The sequence below is a fragment of the Podarcis cretensis genome (assembly GCF_951804945.1).
Source record: "Podarcis cretensis genome assembly, chromosome: 9".
In the NCBI taxonomy this organism is placed as follows: Eukaryota; Metazoa; Chordata; class Lepidosauria; order Squamata; family Lacertidae; genus Podarcis; species Podarcis cretensis.
In genome coordinates, this window is record NC_137178.1 from 37,594,658 (window position 1) to 37,617,916 (window position 23,259).

Here is a 23,259-nt window from a genome sequence, read left to right on the forward strand (position 1 = left end):
TTGAGCCACAGAACACCAGTTTCTTTGCTACAAAAAAATATACTTAGAATCACCTGCTTAGAGGCTGCAATCAAAGAATACAACAAAATGCTCTCATTAACACCTTCCCTCTTCAAAGAGAAAACAGATCCCAGAATCTGAAACAGAAGTCTCTGCATCAAAAAGGAAAAAGAATATTTGCATTGCAATAAATGCAAATATAAATCACTTTTTTTGCCGGGATTACTCCTACCACTGTGTCAGTCAAAGAATACAGTGGCACTGAACATCACATGGGTTCTCTTTTGCAGAAGAGATACTGATTTCATTACCATGCATAATAGAAAAGCAACTGGACATTGGTTAGTGCACATAACCGTGTCTACATTCTGGCAGTATGGATGGTGAAGAGGACACAATTCAGAGTCTGCATTGCCTCCTCTAGTGGCCAAGCAGCTGAGCTCTTTCAAATAGTCTGGAGGTTGCTGGCATATATTGTAGAGGAAGACCAAAGCCTTTGAGGGGCCAGTGACTAACCAGCTGCACATTCTGATCCTGACTCTGCAGTTTTGGCACATCCAATCAAATCATACATGTGTAGTTGGTGATGTGTTGTGCAATAGCTTGACTTCAGTGGTCTAGGCACGGGTACCTTCAAGATTGGATTACTGCAATATACTCTATATGAGGTAGCTTCCCTTCAGCTTCATCTGGAAATTGGAAATTGCTGTAGCTCAGTAGTGGACTGGAGTGAAGTTCTTTTGATATGCTACATCCCTGCACTGGTTGCCAGCTTGTTACTCGGCCCAATTCAAGGTGTTACTATTAGATGATAAAGCCCACTCTACTGCTTCCATCTACAGAACTGACACTTTTATAAGTGCTACAGGTGTTTGCTCCACAGTGTAGCAACACCTACTTGCCCATTAATTTTAGGCAAGCACCTTCTCTGTATAGCTCGCCCACCACTTATGCAAGGATTTGGTTCCAAGGGTCCATGCACAAAGGCAAAATCATGCAAAGTCAGGAACCCCCAGAACCACCATCCCTGCAAGGAGGCAGAGGGCTTCTTATTGGGCTCTGGGAAGGTTACAGAGGCCAGTAAGCAAGGAAAACCCATTGGGTACATGGCTCATGGGGAAATGAATGGAGAGCAAGGAACAGTGGTCTTTCCCTGCTCTCCATTTATTCATTTCCCCCCACCCCCCACCCACATAATGTTGCAATTGCAAATGTAGAACCAGTGCAAGTTGCAATGCCACTGAATTATTTTTGGCATCTGCTAAAAAGTTTTAGTTAAGCCTATCCATATAGGTAATTTTAACAAATATGCTTGTGATTTCTAGTTGTTTTTAAATGTTTGATTTTATATGTATTTTAAAAAATATTTTACATTGTTTTATGTACCTCATTTGGTGGTTTTTGTTGATTAAGTTGTGCATAAATTTGTTAATTAAATAATTTGTTGGGGGGCAGAAGGAGGGAGGAAGGGAAGGATGGATGGAGGAAGAAGAGGCAGGAGCAGCTGCTGAGGCTGCCTGGCAGAAACAACATCTGGATTTTCCATAATACCTACACAAGCAAATGATGGTGTTTCAAAAAAAAAAAAATGCCCAGTGTGGAAGCACCTTCACTTGGTGTTCCGGCAAATGCCAAGAGCATCAATGAGAAATCAATTAACTTTAGTTTCTCACTTCACATACACACCCTGTACATATGCAAATATAATGCTGGTCTCAAAGCACATGTAACTTGCATCACCATAAATTTATATCATTGCAAAACAACGATGTGTTAATTGCTATAGCAACCCATTATTATGCACCCTTGCTCAGGAAATGTATAGATTACAAAAGAATCCTGTGAGATAAGTTAGGCTGAGGATCTATGACTAGCCCAAAGTAACCCAGCAAGATTCCTGGCTTAGGAATCTTTTAGGCCCTGGTCCAACATTCTAACTACTACATCACCCCTTCAACGCCAAAACCAGAGATTGTACATTGTTTGGAAATGGTATGTGACACCCTCACTCAAACTATCTGTTTGTTGGCCAGGGAACTGAAGGCATAGGGAATAATCATTAGCAAACCCAAGCCCCTGGGATGAGACCAGCTATGTTCAATAAATACGAAAACAGTGGTTCATTCTCATGGTGTGATTTCCACCAGTAGGCACGTTACAAAGCATCTGGGGTGCTTTTGAATTTGACATGCTTTGTGAGGGTAAAATGGGCTAAGTGGTCTGGTGTCACAGATGAAATGAAGTGATGTGGAAAGTGCTTCTTTGCTTTAAATTTCACCCTCCCAAGACCGCTTTGCAACAGAAACTGTGCATGGGTTATGGGCTAAGATTTTTGAGCTAAATTTTTCTTTAACTTGATATTCTATGTGAATTCCTGAGAGAGTCTTTTTTTTTTTTTACAGGGGAAGAGGCACTGGCCTACAAATGCACTGAAATATAAATAATTAGGCAGCCTATTCCTATTTAAAGTCAGTATGCTCATCACCTCCATGCTGCCAAGATACACCTTTCCTTGAAGGCTTAAAAAAAAAAATCTATGAAAGAAGTGAGTTACTTTCAAAACTCGCTTTGAAATTTTTCACTACAGTGGTAAAAGGTAAAGGTAAAGGTACCCCTGCCCGTATGGGCCAGTCTTGCCAGACTCTAGGGTTGTGCGCTCATCTCACTCTATAGGCCGGGAGCCAGCGCTGTCCGCAGACACTTCCGGGTCACGTGGCCAGCGTGACAAGCTGCATCTGGCGAGCCAGCGCAGCACACAGAACGCCGTTTACCTTCCCGCTACAGTACTACAGTGGTACCTCGGGTTAAGTACTTAATTCGTTCCGGAGGTTCGTTCTTAACCTGAAACTGTTCTTAACCTTAAGCACCACTTTAGCTAATGGAGCCTCCTGCTGCCGCCGCACCACCGGAGAACGAATTCTGTTCTCATCCTGAAGCAAAGTTCTTAACCCAAGGTACTATTTCTGGGTTAGTGGAGTCTGTAACCTGAAGCATATGTAACCCAAGGTACCACTGTACTGGTACAATTAGGGCTTTTTTTCAGCCGGAACTCAGTTCTGGTACCTCTCAGGTGGTCGTCATTGCCATTCCAAGAGAATAAGGGAGGTGTTCATGGTGAGTTCTGGCACCTCATTTTCTAGAAAAATAGCACTGGGTACAATCACCAATTGCAATGCTGGTAGGAGGCAGAGCTACATGCATCACATCACAAGTCACTGGCCACAGTACCAGTCTTGCCCCCAATGCAACAGAGATGCCCCCCATCTTCCAGACTTTAACACATCCTGGCAGCTACTGATGTAAGCAACAAATAGGCATGGGACAACTCACAGGAGGATCCTTGTAGAAATGGAGTAAGGGTCAAGTGCTTCTAAGGCAATGCAGAACTAGGACAAGGGGGCATATTTTGCTAGTCCCAAGCACTCTGCCCTCCCCACCTGGATTTGAGCCTGAAAGACAGGGGGAAAGTGCGGGTGCATGGAGGCCAAGTTGTAATCAAAGAAAATTTGTTGATCACAAGGCACATCTGTTATGGCATTAGCCTAAGCTTCCAATATTCTGGGTTTGTGGAGCAAAAGCCAACATGAGACAGGTTAAACTGACTATATGCATTTCTGAATATGACAAAAAGCTGGAGTATCTGAATATTTACAGCACTAATGTAATAGAAGTTTTATATTTAAAGAAAATTCCACTTAAGCAAAACACAGAATTATCTGCATGTTATGTTTGCTTCACTGGAGGAAAAGAGGCTTTGCATGTAAATTTGGTTTCTCCAGATCTTTTAATGCTAATCACATTTGAAATCAGAGAAAAAAATCAGCCTGGGGATAAAGGGAGAAACCCACACTTCAGGACAAAGCTGTGGGGCCACAAACAAAACCCAGGGTGGTGCCCCAATTTGAATTAAGCCCCAAAGCACCTTTTCTCTTGTTTTATGGCAAAAGGATAATTTAATAAGGTCTTAACAGTCCAAGGAAATGTCACCCTAGAAAAAAAAATCTCATGAACATGGCATTCCACAATCCATTGAACTCTGACATTTTTTCACAAACGCAGCATAAACATGTTTGTATTATAAATGGCTAATGGGACAGAGAAACTGCTTTATACCATTAAGTAATAACATCCGCACACATGGTATAAGTAGCATGTGAAAGGTTGAGGTTGCAACCTCAGCACACCTGCTAGGAATTAAGCCAGGTACAGTATAGGCAAACTCAGTCCTCCAGATGTTTTGGGACTACAACTCCCATCATCCCTAGCTAACAGGACCAGTGGTCAGGGATGATGGGAGTTGTAGTCCCAGAACATCTGAAGGACCGAGTTCGCCTATGCCTGCATTAAGCTGTACAGCCGTACCTTGGAAGTCAAATGGAATCCGTAATCCATTCCAGAAGACTTCCAAAACATTTGAAAACCAAATCGCAGCTTCTTTTAATATTTACAAATTTTAAGTTTTTTATTTATACAACAAAAAGGGGTATGAAATTTACCGGTATGAAATTTACCGGTATGAAATTTACGGCATGCAATGCCTTGAAAGAAAATATTATGAAAATGATATATAGGTGGTACATGACCCCAGTCAAGCTTGCAAAGATATACCATCTGCCTGATAATAAGTGTTGGAAATGTAAGGAAAGTGAAGGAACGTTCTTTCACCTCTGGTGGACTTGCCCTAGGGTTAAGGCTTTCTGGGAAATGATATATAATGAGCTGAAAAAGGTATTTAAGTATACCTTCCCTAAGAAACCAGAGGCCTTCCTTTTGGGCATTGTTGGCCAGAGGGTGTTAAAGAAGGACCGAACATTTTTCATGTATGCTACAACAGCAGCAAGGATACTTGTCGCCAAATATTGGAAAACTCAAGATTTGCCCACGCTGGAAGAATGGCAGATGCAACTGATGGACTATATGGAACTAGCAGAAATGACTGGCAGATTCCGAGACCTGGGAGAGGAAGCAGTGGAAGAGGATTGGAAGAAATTTAAGGACTATTTACAAAAACATTGTAAATTACATGAGTGCTAAGAAGGATGCGAGATTGAAAATAATATGGCTCCAATAAGTTAGTTGAAAAGAATAGGAGAATAAGTGAACCTAAAGAGAAAAATAAATTTTGAATAATTATTATACTTAAATTTGGTAATTAAGACTTAGCTAAAAGTATTCAAAGTTAGGGACATAATATTGGTAATCTATAGAATAAGAATGGAAACAAGGTGATAAACTGCTGATCAAAACTGTATAATTTTGAAATGCAGGAGCGAGAGATGTGAGGAAGTCCAAAAAGTGAAGAAAATATGGTTACTACAAGATGTTAATTGTATTTCTGTTTCTTTTTCTGTTTTGTTTTTTTGTTTAAGAAAACCTTTAATAAAAATTTATATAAAAAAACAAAAACAAAAAGGGAAAAAAAACACAAATATCAAATTACACACAAATTACAAAAATAACCATAGACACATACTTTTCTTAGCAAACAATAAAACATCTATTGGTCTTAACACTAAAGACCAACCTCCCATCTATTCCATATTTCAAATTCATATTACTTTTTGCCAATACACACTTTTATCATAATTAAACTTATTCTCAATAAATCTAATTTCTTATATATACCTTGCAATTATTACTGAAGTTCCTCGAATGTTGCAACAGAATTTAAACTACTATATTTATTTTTCAGATAATATTTGAAAACCTCCCATTTTGAAACAAATTCCTGTTTTGATTTATTCTTTATTTTTTCTGATAAACCATCTAATTTGGCATATTCTGTCATCTTTTGGATCCAATCTTGTATAGAGGGGATTTCATTACTCTTCCATTTTGCTGCGATCAAAACTCTTGCTGCCGCCATAGCATATAAAAAGATACCCTTCCTCTTTTGTGGAATATCCAAATCTGTTATTCCCAGGAGGTAGGCCTCTGGTTTTTTATTGAAAGAGATCTTTAGCATTTCTTGCAGTTCTATATGGATACTCTCCCAGAATACCTGTATTTTCCTACATATCCACCACATATGGTAGAATGTTCCTGATTCACCGCATCTCCAACAATTACTTGACACATTTTTATACATTTTTGAAAGTTTCCATGGTGTTAGATACCAACGATGTTGCATTTTTTGAAAGTTCTCTCTAATCGTGTAACAATTTGTGAATTTCCAATTGATCTTCCATAAATTTTCCCATTGGGCCATAGTTATTGAATGGCCAAAATCCTGGGACCACCTCACCATTGCCACTGTTACCTCCTCCTCCTTGACTGTCCAGTGAAGGAGGAGTTGATAAGTTTTGAAAAGAGTTTTTCTTTTAGAATTTACAAGATCAGATTCGAATCGGGAAATTTCTGTTGTGAACCCCTTTTGTTTGTCAGATTTAAATTTTTCAAATAACTGATGGTATTGGATGTGTCTGAGATGTGTTCTCTTATTTCCTCAAAGTTTTAAAATTTTATTTGGTTATCTTCATTTTTTAGAAGTGTTTTATATGTTGGCCAGCTTTCCTGAGTATTTTTCCGTTTTACTGCTACGGCTTCTATTGGAGAAGTCCACCACGGGACTTTAGGCTCCATCAGGTCTTTATATTTTTCCCATACAGCAAAGAGTGATTTTCTTATTATATGGTTGGTATATCAGGTAGGCGTGCCATCCCCAACGGTTGTCAAAACCTTCCAGGTCCAGGAGGTCTGGATCCTGCAACGTGCACCAATCTTTTAGCCAGGTGAAACAGGCTGCCTCGTAGTAGTTTTAAGTCGGGTAGGGAAAAGCCTCCTCTCTCTTTTATGTCTATTAAGATCAGGTGTTTAATCCTAGGGAAAACCAAATTGCAGCTTCTGATCGGCTGCAGGAAGTTCCTGCAGCCAATCAGAAGCCACAGAAGCCCCATCAGATGTTCGGGTTCCAAAAGAACGTTCACAAACCCGAACAATCACTTCTGGGTTTGCAGCATTCGGGAGCCAAAACGACCAAGTTCCAGGGCATTCAGAATCCAAGGTACAAGTATCCTTTATTACCCCAAGTAGAAATATCTTCAGTCCATTGTCTCACAAGGCTCAGTTCCTTCAGTGCAGCCAATAACTGTATAGAACTGTATGTATCCACTTTCATTTAAATGCAACACCCTTTTCTCAAGAAAAAACCCCAAGGTGGTTATTTAGAATGATATTCTGCATGAAAAGTTTGCTTCATTTGGAGCCACCCCTGGATGTAGTCTCAAATGGAGAAATGCAGGTGCTTTTAAAAAAATAAAGTAATGAAAGTTTAAACACACCTCTTAATATCAATAGTTACAGAACACAAATTACACTGAAGTAAAATCAATGAAAAACTTCACAATCATAAAATTTAAGGAGAGCTTTGTGTACACACAAACCCTGCTCAATATAGGAAATCAAGAACTACAGCATCTGCAACAGACAGCTGCCCTGACTCTACTTGTAGACCTCCAGCAGAGGAGAGTCCAACACACCTCTAGATAAGTGGTTATTATTATTAAATCTGGTGGTGGCATTTTCTTGCTCAAGGCAACTCAAAGTGACTTACAATGAAAAAGAAGTGGTTCCATTGCCAAACTGCTCTTACCCTCAAGAAACCTTTCCTAATGTTCAGCCAAAATCTAACTCCTCTAACTTAAGCCCATGTGATGTAGTCCTGCCCTTTGGGACATCAGAAAACCAACCTTTGGCAGTGTACACATTGCCTTTTATTCCAAAGCACTCCCACTGCTTGCGTTAGCCACAACTCCCGTCTATCCTGCAGTTTCCTGAGGAATACTGTTGCTTGGTGCTTTCCCCCCGCTTGAACCAACTCCCATCAGGTTTGGAAAATGTAAACCACGTTCACTTTGCAGTCAAGCCAAGGTATGCACATTTGAGACAGCCATTGCACACCCACAGATGAGAGCCTCATTAATAGGAGGCTGCAAGTGCAGGGTAACTAGACAGGTAATGTGCATCAGGTGAGGTCATCCCTGCCACCTCTCTGGTGTGTACAGCAACATGCAAACGAAACTTGAAACGCAGTGGGAGAAATGGCATCGTTGCATTTTAAGCTGCTAATGTGCACATAGCCTAAGCCCTCCTCAGTATTCATCACAGGGCTAGCTTTCCATATCATTGGCCATCTTTACTGCCCATTTCAACTAATTCTGATTCGTCTATATCCTTCTTCAAGTGTAGCACCCTAGCAAGTGTAACACTGCTTTTTAAAAAAATAAAAATTTAAGTAACATTTTAAAATGATCCACATTTTGAATACGTGTACATCATCATTACTACTGTGAACCTCTGCACCTACCAAGTTGCCTGCTTCTAGTTTATGCTGCAGTAGTGGAAGTGTGCTAAAGAGCAAAATTTTGTCAATATATCTACCCAAACCATATGGCCAGAACTAAGAAACCTTGCTTTCCTTTCTCTTAGGCATTGCAACATCTACCCACAGGGGTACAGCACAAGTGGAACTCTTGCATCCCGATAATGACTAACCATGGAGCAGGAGTCCTGTGCATAAATCACATGTGCTTCCTTAGATTCCAGAAGCAAACCCAGAAGCACATCAATAATTTAAAGCCCCCAAATCCTATAAAGACTTCCATGCATGCTTAATTTGATGCACTGTGAGTAATCCCCCCTTGAATTCAATGCAAGATGACATTGGCTCCAATCCTGCACATTTTTGTATGCATCTAGTTGTACTAATTTGGGCCATTCCATGTTGACAAATGAATATATATAAGAAACCAGTTATATAACATCCTAAGTAAAAAAAAAGGAGGCCAATGCAGTGTTGCTGATCAAACATAGGTATTGCCTTAATATTTAACAGAGCCGTGTGTTTGTGTGTGTGTTTTCCTGAAAATTAAACCCCACTAACAATTGGTGCCGTTTTTAAAAAAGAGAGTCTCTGTTACCTCCAGGTGATTATCATCTAGATTGTAGAACAGCTGAGCCAGTATGGTTGGGTATCTCCCACCACCTCTCCAAAGGAGACAGCCTTTTAGCTCAGAGGAGAGGAATATATACAACCACAAAAACACTGCAGGCTATTAAGTCAATATTTCAGCACAAGAACTTTCAGAACAAAATCATCGTATTTAAATACAATGAACACCAAGTCCATTAACCAGTGCAAAATTCAACACCCCATGAAGCATTCTAGGTTCAATTAAACCTCAGTGTACATATTTAGCTGTATCATTAACAAGTGTGAACGCTTTCCAAAGAGAGAAGAATTCAGAGGGATGTGCCAGATGGCACTGCACTTAATAGCTTTTCTCAAAAAACAAAACAAAAAAACCAACCCTCAAAATTCTCTAATATTTAGAGTATACTCTAGCCAATACATCTGAGCTTCATTTGCATTTTAAGGAGTCTGATGAACGCACTTTCATTTGAGCCTAATTAAAAGAAGACGAGGAGCCTCTCTCTCTCTCTCTTTACACACACACACACACACACACACACACACACACAAAGTGCCTCCTCTAACTTTTCTGACCAATATTTGTTCTAGAAAGCCACGCTCTTCTCCCTCCCCCTTACTTAAATTTGCTCCAGATTTCCGATAAGTGTGGGCCAGCAAAAACCCTGTACCACGGATTTCGGAACTGCTCTCCTCCTCGCAACTAAGAGATTCCCCAGCAGGAACGGCAACGAGCTCGGTGTTCCTCCTAACGCCCACTTCTCCTAATGCTGAGAAGTTCTTTTAAATCTCCTTAACACAGTGTGTGTGTGTGTGTGTGTGTGTGTGTGTGTGTTCATGGTAGCATCCGCACTTCCTTTGAGAGCGAGCTCTTTCTCTCTTCGGTGCCCAAACCACCCGGAATGCCACGTTTCCAATGCATCTCCAAGGATCAGCCGCCGCCGCCAGGAAGGAAGATCCTGCGTTCTTGATGGCAAGGCGACAACCAAAACGGCGATCATCCTCTACCTTCCTTTAAACTAACAGGGTCTCTATCGCTGCAGCAGCAGCAGCAGCAGCAGCCAGCCAGTCTGCCTGCCTGCAACCCTCATTCACTGCAATCCCGCCTCATCTTTCCGGGCAGACGCCTCGCTTGGTACCCAGCGACAGACATCTCTCTCCTCAATAAGGGAGAGAAAAATGCACGCAGCAGAAAGACCAGGAGGACGAGAAGGGTCTTTCTGTGCGCCCCCAACCACCATCCCCATCACCGCCTTTTTTAAAATAGTTCTCCCGCCTCGCAGAGGAGGAGAAAACAACTCCAAACACGGTTCTCGCGGAAAGGGCAGGTAAGGCAAAGCCCGTCTCGAGGGTCCCAGTCGCAGCAGCAGCAGCAGCAGCCCCGGAGCGCCTCTCTCCTCCTCGCGCGCGCCAGGCAACGGAGCCACTGCCAGCCCCGCGACTCTCGACACCTGCTCCTTTCGCCCTCGCTCGCCTGCTTCGGGGTCTCGCACCTGCCCCCGTACCTTCCCGGCCTGCAACGCCCGCCTCTTCGGACTTGTGTTTCCCGCCCGCCTCCCGGCGAAACTGCAACAGGAAGAAACTTGAAAGGGGCTCGAGAAGCGGGGTGGGAAAACGGAGGCGACTTTCGCCTCAGACTAGCCCCCCGGCGGCGGCGGCGGCGGCCGCAGCAGTCGCCCACCCGCGCTTGCCCAAGGCGCCCTCTCTCCCTCAGGAAACCGCCCCGGCGAAAGAGAGGGACAGGTCTGAGTTTGTTTTTACCTGCGCTGCCTCCCCGCCAAGGCGCCGCTCGCCCGCCTGCCCGCCTGCGTCCGTCTCCAGTCTGTGGCACGCAAGGACTCCGTAGCCTCTGCTATTTATAGTCCGCAGCTCCTCGCCAAGCCCTGGCCAAGCGGGAGAGAGGAGCTGCAAGGGAAAGCAGCGGGGGCGAGACTCAGCGGGCTTCCGCGCTCTCCTGCCAGCCAGCCAGCCGGACGGCCACCGCCAGCGCGCCTCAGAGCCTCCGCGCCGAGTCGAGGGGGCTGCTTCGCTGCAGCTGCTCGCACAAGCCAGAGGCGCAAAGCGAGGCGCGCGCGTTCCTTCCCTTCGGTAGCGCCGCCTCCCGCCAGCCGAGTCTCCGCCTCCTCTTTTTTTGCCTCCTTCCTCCAATGTCACCGCAGCTCGACGGAGGCTCCCGAGCTCTGCAGGAGGCCAACCCCAGGAGCGACGGCCTGTGCCCAAGGGCGCACGCGCCGCAAGAGACGGGAGGCCGGCGCGCGATGCTCCGCTGCTTTCCCTCTCGCGCTCTCTGGCACCGCAACGCTGAGCTCAGAGGTGACCCGGGCGAGAGGCGGGCAGCAAGCAGCTGTGACTTGCCGTGCGCCTCCCGGAGTCTAGGGGGCGCTCGCTTCTTGCTGTGAGTTCCCTGGAGAACCAGAGGGTGAGAAAGAGAGAGTGCCCTCTACTGGGAACTCAAAAGGCTGCGTTTTCAGGTGGTTTTCCCTCCTCCCCTCTCAACTAGCGTCCTATCTCAGGAAGTAGGCTGGCAGCACGTTTGAAAAGAATAATAAATGAGCTGCCAAGGTTTTTGACAATTATCTGGCACGTAGCCATGTTTGAAGATGCCTGCCAGAGAAAATATTGGCAACTTTACTCACTGGTCTCATCTGAAGGATGAATGAGATAAAAGATTGTTAGAAAACCCCATAATTTTCAAAGTGTTGAGTAAATTGCAAACATGCATTTTATTTTTCCATTATGCTTACGGTCTACTCTTATATCAGATCTCCCAAGATGTCTTCAAGTGTTTCCCTACACACAGTTAACATCACATGAGGGGAGAGAGCAGGGGTCCACCATCCTCCCCATCTTGGCTGTTGTCCCCCCCCCCCCATCCATGTTGGAGGATTTACCTCTGCAGCAGGATCTTGTTCCACCCATGTAGGCTCCTGCAGGATTTTGAAGGCTGATCTTCCAGGGTTTAAAATCATAATGTAATCCTGCACATGTCAAGTAAGCTCTCCTTGGCAGAATTTCGCAAGAAGGCAAGATTTGACCTGATAGATGAGACCAGTGGCCCATCTAGTCCAGCTGTCCTTGTGGTGACCAACCAGATGTCTGTGAGAAGCTTGAAATCAGGACCTGAGTCCAACAACTGGCATTCAGAGGCATGCTGCCTTCTACAGCCGCCAACACATGGAGACCTGTGGGAGTGGTGACAGTGATGCCACAAGCGGGGCCAAGGAGTGCACCCCCACGCTCTCCTCTTGTGTAATTGCATAAGGGGTGATGCCTCACTAGGAGTGCTTCCAGACTGTCTATATTTTGCAGGGAAAACATTGAAAAACGTTGGGTGAATTAATGACTAACAGGGAGTATAATGAATGTTCAACGTCATATTACTGCCCAGTAAACAAATCAAAATGAATGCTCAATATGGATCAGACACAATCGAACCACTGGGTAAACTTTGCGAAAGCAGATCAGGATAAATGCTGAGTGAACAGGTAGCCTGGAGGAGCTCTCAGTCTTCAGGAAAATCAAGGGCCTGAACAAGTCCACACCTACAGAAATGCTACATTTTCAGCAATGCTGCAGATGCAGATGTTCCCATATCAGTCTGAACCCACTCTCATTCCTTCTGTTAGTAAAGTGTGTGTTGAGCGCTTGAGTGGAGAATATTGGCAGGTGACATTAATGGGTAGAGAGCAGAACAGGGAAATATGGGAGGTCCAAATGATTCTCTGTCTCCCCCTGGTGGTATCTCAAAGGTTGTACATATGCACTACCCCTTGTACTGCCAAGGGATGTTGGTGAGAGTACTCAATTTTGGCCTGCCATTTGCTTCATTTAAGTTTGAGGTCCAAAGCATGACAGCAAATTCATCTCAGAAGACACATGGCCATTTTTAGCAGGCAAACAACATGAGAGGAAAGTGCTAAAAGAAAATTGTGTGCTGATGTTTGGCTTATGTTTTGCATCTCTGCAGCTGCATTTTGTAAAACAATAGGGACTGTTGGGCCCTTAATGGCCAGCTCCAATTTAGTAAGCTTTTTTAATGGACAGAAGCCTTGTGCCTTTAATAGGTTTATGACTGCAGAATTGTTAGGTTCAGTCCTGCTCTCCTGCCTTCAAAAATAGCCTGAGAAATTTAGCTTATCTCAGTTCTCAATCTCTGTGCTAAGAAAAGCTTCACCTGGTAAATGTCTATATGACAAGTTGTTCTAAAGCTTCAGAAGAAGGGTCAGTAAAAGGGTGGAGAGGGGGAGCCCTAATCTATTCATTAGTAAAGGAAGATAGGCTACTTTGGAAAGGGTATCTTTGCAATCAATCAAGTGTTCATGTCATACAATATATAGCTGAGCTTTCGACATACTCTAAGAGGGGTGTCCAATATCAACAAGTCTCTGAACTTGCTGCTATTGCTCAGATGCTGATGGTGGCATTGTCCAAGATGGTGGCATAGCCCTTAGACCACGATCTGCCCCATCATGTAGAAAGTGAGGATTGCAGCCCAATGTTCTCTATGAGAAGAGGTTATGTGGAATATTCCAACTCATGCAAAATCCAGCTGTTTGGGGTGCAGCAGATTCTTCTCCAATAGCTGTCAGTCTGTTTCAGGGCACAATTCAAAGTGCTGCTTCAGGTTATCACCCTTAAAGTCTTAGAACCAGGATACCTTATGGGTGCACCATCTCTCCTCGCAAACAACCCAATCCATGGAGTTCAGCAGGAGGTCCCCCTTTGTGTGTCCTGTCACTGTCTAAAGTGTGAGAAGTTGGGAACAATGAAGCTGGGAAATACTGGTGTTAATTTGCAGGGTGTGGGGGGCAGCTGGCTTCTTTTGCTGCTGTGATTTTATTTTGTCTTGGTTTGAGTTTGTATAATAATAACAACAATGCAGAAGAAGAAAAGATCGTTTGTTACAGTGTCCAGGATGTTAGGCTTCTTGTCCTTTGAGTTTCATTTACCTTCCTCTTTATTTCTGTTTCAGCAAGCTTTCAAACATTTTTGTTTCCCTCCCTCTGGACTATGACTTTTTTTTTTTAAATGCTCCTTTTCCTTGTTGTGCTACTTAAAAGGGTGAATTATTTTTTGACTCATTGTATTAGCTGCATTGAGAGCTTTGCTAGGGAGTTGAAACAACTCATGATAAACAAATATTTATGGGCAGCCACTTAACTTGCCTTTATTCTCTCCCATCACTTTTCTCCCAGGCAGCTGGATTTGTTTCCCCAAATTGACATGAAGCGTTATAGTCAGTTGGCATTCATAGATACACACAGAGAGATGAAAGGTGCTTCCAGAGAGAAGTTTATTGTGGAATCGGTGCCACTCATATGTGCAAACCTTCTACAGGGTCCAGACAATACTGTCATCATCAAAACACCAGTCCATACTTAAACATTTAATCTGGATTTCCAAAAGGGAAAAATAATTCATTATGCATCTCCATTCACTTCTGATGTGGAAGGTCATTAGCACATTTGTGTGTGTGCATTTGGTTTGTCATGAGTGAGAGAGATTTTGGTGGGTGGCCTCCATTGCCACACAACCACACTTCCATTTGCCCATCACTCAAGCCCAACATAGCTGCCTTGTTTCCAATGCCAAATGAAACATACCTATTTCCATTCATTGTCACATACCAAAAGCACACCCAGTTTAGAAGTTGCATGTTTGCAATATCTCCACACGGTAAATGCGGGGGGTTACCTGGGAGACTAATCACATTGCATATGTTGATCTTGTGCAATATATTTTTATCACTCTTGAATTCTCATGTAAGACCTCAGTTATGAAAAACAATTTAAAAATAGATGGAAATGGGTATTGGCATTTCCCAAAGTACACAAGTCTCCATTTTGCCTGTTGTAAATCATGATAACTGGCTTGTAAGGCTGGTAATGATAACCCTTTTGCATGTCCTTGAAAAAAATTTAAAGGCATGTATGTGCAGGTTCAAAAATGCATAGACACATACTTAGGGCAAAACAAAAAAAGGTAATGGATGATGGAGTGATTGAGGGGAGGGCCAAAAAAACAAAACAACCCCCCCCCCCACACACACACCACAACTCAAATACATTCCATCAAGTTCTGTCCTCTGGTGTGGCAAGCAGTGGAATAGTAACAAATACTCATGGATAATTTGTGGAAGCTAATTTAGCAAATGCACACACAGAAAAATCAGATCTAAACAACCTGTTTGGGTACAGAGAAAAAATGAGGTAGAATTCATAAAATACAATCTGATAGCAAAGCTGGAATTGTTCTGTTGTGCTAATTAATGTATCCTTGAAATATGAAACAATAATTTCAATTCAATCTTAAACAGCAAGAATCAAATTTTCCCATAAGTTCTAATTAAACAGTTTCCCACTGGAGATACCATCTTAAATTCCTGTGTGGCTGAATGACAACTTTCAGATCAACAATAGAATGTTTTGGGGGGATAGAAAAATTGTCAAATTGGTTTCTGAATGTTGCCATTTCTTATGTCAGATTCGGGTCCATTTATTCTTTTGTGTAAAAACTGACTTATTGGACCTTTAGAAATAAGATACTGTTGCTTATTCTATGGAATACACATTCTTTATTATGGTCCAAAGACCCAGAAACCCAAAGGTCAGCAAACCTTTTCAGCAGGTGGCCAGTCCACTGTCCCTCAGACCTTGTAGGGGGCCGGACTATATTTTTTTTGGGGGGGTAGGAATGAAGGAATTCCTATGCCCCACAAATAATCCAGAGATGCATTTTAAATAAAAGCACACATTCTACTCATGTAAAAACACCAGCAGGCCCCACAAATAACCCAGAGACACATTTTAAATAAAAGGACACATTCTACTAATGTAAAAACATGCTGATTCCCGGACCATCTGTGGGCCGGATTTAGAATGCGATTGGTCCGGATCTGGCCCCCTGGGCCTTAGTTTGCCTACCCATGGAATAAGCTTTACAGCCTTTACACAATGTGCTCCAATGGTCCTTAGTGACAACTTTGCACAGAGAAACACAATGTATAAAACAGGATTCTGCAATGGCTTTCTTAGTTGCAATTCTCCCACTTGCTGAAGCATTTTTGAGATGCCATAATCAAGGGGATACTTGCTTCAAAGCTTCACCTTTCCATTTGTGTGTGTGTGGGGGGGGGGACAGTTTACAGCATGTGACAGTGTGTTACGGGAATGTACCTGTAGAGACAGTCAGGGCACATTGCATGGAGGTTCTGTGAACCAATTCCTAAGTAACACAGAATGCCAAGGGCGGGGAATGCATTTGCCACATGCTGCTGGAAATTATCACTTTTGGAAATTCCAATCGGGCAACATCTCCTATAAAAACCACAAAATGCTGGAAACATTAGTCAGTTCCTGGGTGGGGATTCATATGCAGAGAACATGTGTTTAAGGGTTTTAGTTTTCAAGGCATCAGCTTATAATGCATCAAACTCAGGATCCAGGCATCACACCTCAAGGAAGCTTTTCTACTTATGAGAGCATTTCATGAGAGCTTATGTTCTCATGCAAAGAGAAGATTCATGAAGAGAGCAGAAACCTGACTAGTGTCAAATACAGTACAAAAGAGCATCACCATGAATGAGACTTCAGAGCAATGCTGCTGAGGTGAAACTGACACAGATCATCTTCAAACTGTCTTCATATTCATCAGTTTCTGTTCCCTTGTCCTCAATCCCTCTTAGTAGGCTGAGCACTTGCATGGGTGCTGGACTGCACCTCATCTAGCCTTTGAATGAGAACAAATCACACCAAAGCCATCACTCCCCAAGGCAAGACTAACCTCTGACATGTGGAATAGACAGAGCTTTTGAACTGGGGTTTTCAGGACTATACCATAAAAGCTAAGGCAATGTTGAGAGCACACTTTGAAGAGATCCTCTGAATGCATGGTTCCTGGGCAGGTAAAGTGCGGCTTCTGAATTAGAATATTATTTCAGGTCTCCTTCATGCCCTCCAGTTTCTCCAAAGTTTTCTCCCTTGACAAAAGATGTTTCGATTTTTTTTTTTTTTTTGCTTCGTTCTCAAGGCACTTCAGGATTTCAGACAGTGTGAGATTTTGAGCTAGCCTTATCATTTTATTCTGTCCTCTCTTGGCCACAAAGAGGAACAGAAGCAGTGGTAAGGCCTGCAGCTAGTATACCTAGCCCCAAATCTCTGAAGGAGAAGGCAGAGGTTCCCCACTGTTGTGGAAGAAGTAATTCTCCAGAAGGGGAATGTAACAGTGATTGGGAGGCAGTATTGTGGTCATGCGACTGCAACGCATGGTGAATGTGCCTTGTAAGCACCCTACAGCTTTAAACATTTGGTGTGCTATATGTAGAGCTGGAAACTTCAGCTTCTTTTTTGTCTGAAACCTCTTGTTAACTTCTGCTACAACCACAATTTCACTTCAAATTACTGCTTACAGCGTCCTGAGCTAGGTTACAAGTATCTGATATTGACAGTTGGAGGAAGCTGTTAGAATGTATAATTAAACTCGCTGCTTATCTGCTTTATGCAGTCGACAGTAGTTAATATATAACTAGGGGAATGCCCATCATTATGATGGGTGAAGGTTAAAGGGAGGGCTTGTAAACTGCAATGATACATTAGATACACCCCCTCCCCAAATGGGGACTTGGCTGTCAGACCACACAGTGCCAGGCATGGGGTTTTATCTATTCCAAAATTCTTGTCAATTTAGAATGGCTAGCATTATTTTTTCTTGAATTTGTTCATTAGCAGTGTAGAAAACAGAGTTTAAAAGCTCTGCCTACTAAATTTCTGTGTGTCAGGCTGTTGTTAAAAGGCACAGGAACAGAGCTGGTGCCATAGCTGGCAACCATGTACCAACTGGAACACGCTTACTTTATCTGGGAGAAATAAATTCTGCCACCATTGGGGTAATGATTAAGGGAGACCTACCTTCCCTCCCAGACACTGTGGTGAGCCGTGTCTGTGATGACAGAGGCATCCACAGGAGGCCCTTCATTGAAGATACTAATGTATGGACAGGTGCCTATGGAGACAGGCTGTTCTTTGAGTACCCAAGTCCTAAGCTCTGAAGTGATCTAAATATCAAAACCAGAACTTTGAATCAGAATCCGTCTTCATCCTGTGAGGGCTGTCTTTAAAACTATCAATAAGAAAGCAAAATAAATTATTGGTAATATAATTTAAAAGGAACAAAAAAAGCAATGATATTTGCCACAGTATTCCGGGAAAGTACCTTCTGCTAAAAGAGAGTCATGCAAAGAGGAACAGGGTGATGTTCCAAAGCAAATGCACGAGCCACAGTGCTGGTTGTAACTACTTCACTAATGGAATGCCCTGCTATTCTGTTGGCCTTTGCTTTAGCCTAGTTTTATTTATTTTTTAGATTCTTCCAAGTCTGTGTACTCCCTCTCTGCTGGAGCACAGATCTTGCCACGTTTCTGAAAGTGGGACATAAGGGAGCAGCCTCGTAATTTACAAGCAGTCTCTCACAACCAGCCCCACAATCCGTTATGAGATGTTGCCCTTCTGTCACTGAATTGCGGGAGGATGTGCTTTGACAGATCATGCAGAAAGGCCAAGTTTGCTTATCCAATGAGTGCTTGATGCCTGAGAGACTTTGCAATGGATTTTTAATGGCACTAAGTGTGTTTTTGTTTCGTCGCATGTTTGATTTCAGTGTGTTGGGGGCAGGAATAAAAAAGGTGCTCTGTCTTCTTAGGTGTAAACTGTCTTTTTTGCAGCCAAGTCCCACTCAGTCTGCTTTCAGGAAGAGGCATACATTGCACAGACATGTATCAAATGCACCCAGGAACAGCAGGGGAAACACTGGTTTAATGAAAATGAGCAGTCAAGCCACATACTTTAAAATACATATACTGAATATATTAACAACACAGAGGGAAGCAAACATTTTAGTCCCGTTCCAGTATTCCTTCTTCATATAAAACTGGGGGAGGGGGGGAATGCTTTACCCTCTGTTATTTGATATTGCTCCCTAAAGTTACCCTGAAACCCCTAGAATAGTGAACACATGGGATATACCATATTTTTCGCCCTATAGGGCGCACTGGCCCATAGGACACACCTCATTTTTGGGGGGGGAAATGAATACAAAAAAATTATTTCCCACCCCCCAGCCGCGGGGCTGGGGCGGGGGAAGCCCGAGCTTCCCCCGCCCCCAGCCCCCAGAACAGGCTGCTATCTGCAAGCCTTGCGAGCCCAGCAGCAACTCCCGCTGGGCTCACAAGGCTTGCAGACACCTGCGCGAAGCACGGGGCGCCCTCCGGAGGGCACCCCGTGCTTCGGGCTGCAGGCTGCTGCCCGCAAGCCTTGCAAGCCCAGCGGCAACTCCCGCCGGGCTCCCAAGGCTTGCGGATAGCTTCCTGAAGCCTGGAGAGCGAGAGGGGTCAGTGCGCACCAACGCCTCTCGCTCTCCAGGCTTCAGCGAAAGCCTGCATTCGCCTCATCGGACGCACACACATTTTTCCTTCATTTTTGGAGGGGGGAAAGTGCATCCTATAGGGCGAAAAATACAGTAAGCAATGAAGAGTATTGATTGACCTTGCTCAGGACAAAGTCTGAGAGTGTTTGCTTTTGCTGTTGCAGTGATGGGTGAAGAGTTGTTGATATGACACATATACTACCGTGGGACTGCCCACCTATCAGTCACCTGACACCATATGTTTGTGAGTGAGTGGCCACACCAACCTGTCAAAGTTAGCCCTCAGGCTGGGCTCAGTCTTCTCCAATAAAGAAAACAATGCCCGACCTGAAGAATTTGGAGCAAATGATTCAGCAGAGGAAACACAGCCCAGAATAACTAAGGAGATAGTACAAGAATACTTGGCTAGTTTAAATGTATTCAAGTCTCCAGGGCCAGATGAACTGCATCCAAGAGTATTGAAAGAACTGGTAGATGTGATCTCAGAACCACTGGCAGTCATCTTTGAGAATTCCTGGAGAACAGGCGAAGTCCCGGCAGACTGGAGGAGGGCAAACGTTGTCCCTATTTTCAAAAAGGGGAAAAGAGAGGACCCAAATAATTACCGCCCAGTCAGTCTGACATCAATACCAGGGAAGATTCTGGAGCAGATCATTAAGCAAACAGTCTGTGAGCACCTAGAAAGGAATACTGTGATCACCAATAGTCAGCATGGATTTCTGAAAAATAAGTCATGTCAGACGAACCTGATCTCGTTTTTTGACAGAATTACAAGCCTGGTAGATGAAGGGAACGCAGTGGATGTAGCCTACCTTGATTTCAGCAAGGCATTTGGCAAGGTGCCCCATGATATTCTTGTAAAGAAGCTGGTAAAATGCGGTCTTGACTATGCTACCACTCAGTGGATTTGTAACTGGCTGACTGACCAAACCCAAAGGGTGCTCATCAATGGTTCCTCTTCATCCTGGATAAGAGTGACTAGTGGGGTGCCACAGGGTTCTGTCTTGGGCCCGGTCTTATTCAACATCTTTATCAACGACTTGGATGATGGACTCAAGGGAATCCTGATCAAATTTGCAGATGACACCAAACTGGGAGGGGTGGCTAACACCCCAGAGGACAGGATCACACTTCAAAACGACCTTGACAGATTAGAGAACTGGGCCAAAACAAACAAGATGAATTTTAACAGGGAGAAATGTAAAGTATTGCACTTGGGCCAAAAAAATGAGAGGCACAAATACAAGATGGGTGACACCTGGCTTGAGAGCAGTACATGTGAAAAGGATCTAGGAGTCTTGGTTGACCACAAACTTGACATGAGCCAACAGTGTGACGCGGCAGCTAAAAAGCCAATGCAATTCTGGGCTGCATCAATAGGAGTATAGCATCTAGATCAAGGGAAGTAATAGTGCCACTGTATTCTGCTCTGGTCAGACCTCACCTGGAGTACTGTGTCCAGTTCTGGGCACCACAGTTCAAGAAGGACACTGACAAACTGGAATGTGTCCAGAGGAGGGCAACCAAAATGGTCAAAGGCCTGGAAACGATGCCTTATGAGGAACGGCTAAGGGAGCTGGGCATGTTTAGCCTGGAGAAGAGGAGGTTAAGGGGTGATATGATAGGCATGTTCAAATATATAAAAGGATGTCACATAGAGGAGGGAGAAAGGTTGTTTTCTGCTGCTCCAGAGAAGCGGACACGGAGCAATGGATCCAAACTACAAGAAAAAAGATTCCACCTAAACATTAGGAAGAACTTCCTGACAGTAAGAGCTGTTTGACAGTGGAATTTGCTGCCAAGGAGTGTGGTGGAGTCTCCTTCTTTGGAGGTCTTTAAGCAGAGGCTTGACAACCATATGTCAGGAGTGCTCTGATGGTGTTTCCTGCTTGGCAGGGGGTTGGACTCGATGGCCCTTGTGGTCTCTTCCAACTCTATGATTCTATGATTCTATGAGATAAAGATTTGGCCCACCAGACAAAAAGGTTCCCCACTGCAATTTAAAATATATTCTTACTAAATTCACCAATATGATGTGTTCACATTTCATGATAATCACAACAGAACTTTCACAATGAACTTCTCTGCTACACAAGTATGGAATAATTTCTGAAATTCATATTTTCTTGTTGTATTCTTGAGAATGGGTGAGAGTGAAAAACTTCCTTCATGGCATTGTATATATTGCACCAGTGTCTTCTGGTGCAAATCAGAAGATAATCTGTTCCGATATTACTGGAAATGCTGATATTACAGCAACAATAGGAAACGTATCCAAACAATCTTGAAAGATTTTATAGCTGATTGGGGAACCTCTCTGCTTCCTTTCTCCCAATCTTCCATCAGATCAGGACTGTGAATGCATATAAACGTCTCTTTAAAATGGACTTGTCTCATTTGAAGAAAAAGCAATCATAGAACAGAGTCCAAAGTCAAGAGCTGATTGTCATGCTGGGTCAGAGCCAAGGTGTCATGCGAAAATAGCAGTAGCTGGCATAAATGGATGAGGCCCAGGTTTCTAACCAGAACCAGCCAAAGCAGTGAAATAGGAGCAAAGAGTCCAATATGCATAGCATACATGAAAATGTAACAAGGTGTAATTTTCTTTAGCTTCTGATCATTCATAGGATAGTACTATTACTGGCCAATTTGAGGATGTAGAGCAGGGGTGGGGAACTGTTTTCAGACTAATCGCCATATCTCCTTGTGAGCAATGTTCTGGGGAGGGTGGTTGCATGACCCTGGCATGTGGGGCCAGAGGTAAAAGTGGGTGGAGCAACACATGTTACTTTCAGCTTGGTACATTTGGTTATACTACACCAGCCATGCAAAATCCAGAGGTACACACACACACACACACACACACACACACACCTCCAGACTCCATCCTGGGAGACAAGACATTCCATCAAAGCAAAAGCACTCAAGGCTACATAGCAGAGATGGTGAGGGTTGTGATCTGAGGACAGTCCCAGGGCCAAACAGAGACTTAGAGGGCTGAATTTGGCCCCTGAACCTGAGATTCCCCAGCCCTGATCCAGAGCAAAGGTGTGTCACTGGCAGCCTGTGGGGCAAAACTGCTGCCCCCCAAGTAACTATATATGGACTTTTATTGTTCTGGCCAATTTTTATCCAAGTTCAGGAGGAGAAAGGCTTACTCATGGATTCACTTGAAGGGAAAAGACAAAAAGGTGCTCAAGTTTATTTATTCATTTTGTAACAATATTCTATACTGCTGCCAACTTTTATGAAATATCAAGACTGTGCACAGCAATATATACAAATATAATAAAACACAAACTACTAGAAAAACAATAGCTGGCTTTTCTGTGCAATACCTCAACATATTAATCATCAGTGGAATGGTATGAGTGGCAAGACCCCAAAGCATTATCTGGAGGAATTTTGTGGCCTTGAATATACAGAATTGACCACTCTGCATCTAGAGGGCATTCATAGTCAATATTTATGCCTTTGAAACATATGCTCATCACTGGTGATGCCCAGCTTCCTGAGGCTACTGGGACTCTGGACTCCAGCTTAAGTAATCTTCCATAAGAATGCAGGGAGTGATGCCACAGGAGTGAATCTCTGCAATGTCTGAACAACTAGAGACGAGGCTGCCATGTGGAGGAGCTCTGCCAAGTTGACATGGCAGCTGACCATCTGGTGGCTCCAATATTTTAGCCGCAGCAACAGCAACCATTCTACCAGCACCTCTTGTGCCTGACTGCTCTCTCCTGGCTTTTGTTCACATGTCTCCAGGTCAGCTCACACATTATGAATGCTCCCAGAAATAACCTCTGCATATTAGCTCCAGTGCACATGATGCGCTCCCACCATTTGCTAGAAGTGATGAGAAAATACTCCCTAGGTAACCATTATGGGTAGGCTGTTTGACTGTTAGGTAC

The 23,259-nt window shown here is 43.6% G+C and overlaps 1 protein-coding gene and 1 long non-coding RNA gene across 4 annotated transcripts in view; both read right to left on the reverse strand.

Annotated features, from left to right (window-relative positions):
• The window catches only part of INPP4B (inositol polyphosphate-4-phosphatase type II B), a gene marked incomplete at its 5' end in the record, with an annotated part of 285,439 nt that extends 274,203 nt beyond the window's left edge, over nt 1-11,236 (reverse strand). The window contains one exon of one of the 3 annotated variants that reach the window (XM_079989479.1): nt 10,691-11,236. Of the gene's footprint in view, nt 1-9,549; nt 9,702-10,690 lie in introns of those variants that run through there. The other 2 variants (XM_079989481.1, XM_079989482.1) reach the window with 2 other exon arrangements.
• Nucleotides 11,237-16,686: 5,450 nt separating this feature from the next.
• The window catches only part of LOC307223522, a 59,163-nt gene continuing 52,590 nt past the window's right edge, over nt 16,687-23,259 (reverse strand). The window contains exon 3 of the long non-coding RNA XR_013842122.1: nt 16,687-17,981. This is a non-coding gene — a long non-coding RNA (uncharacterized lncRNA). The remainder of the gene's footprint in view (nt 17,982-23,259) is intronic.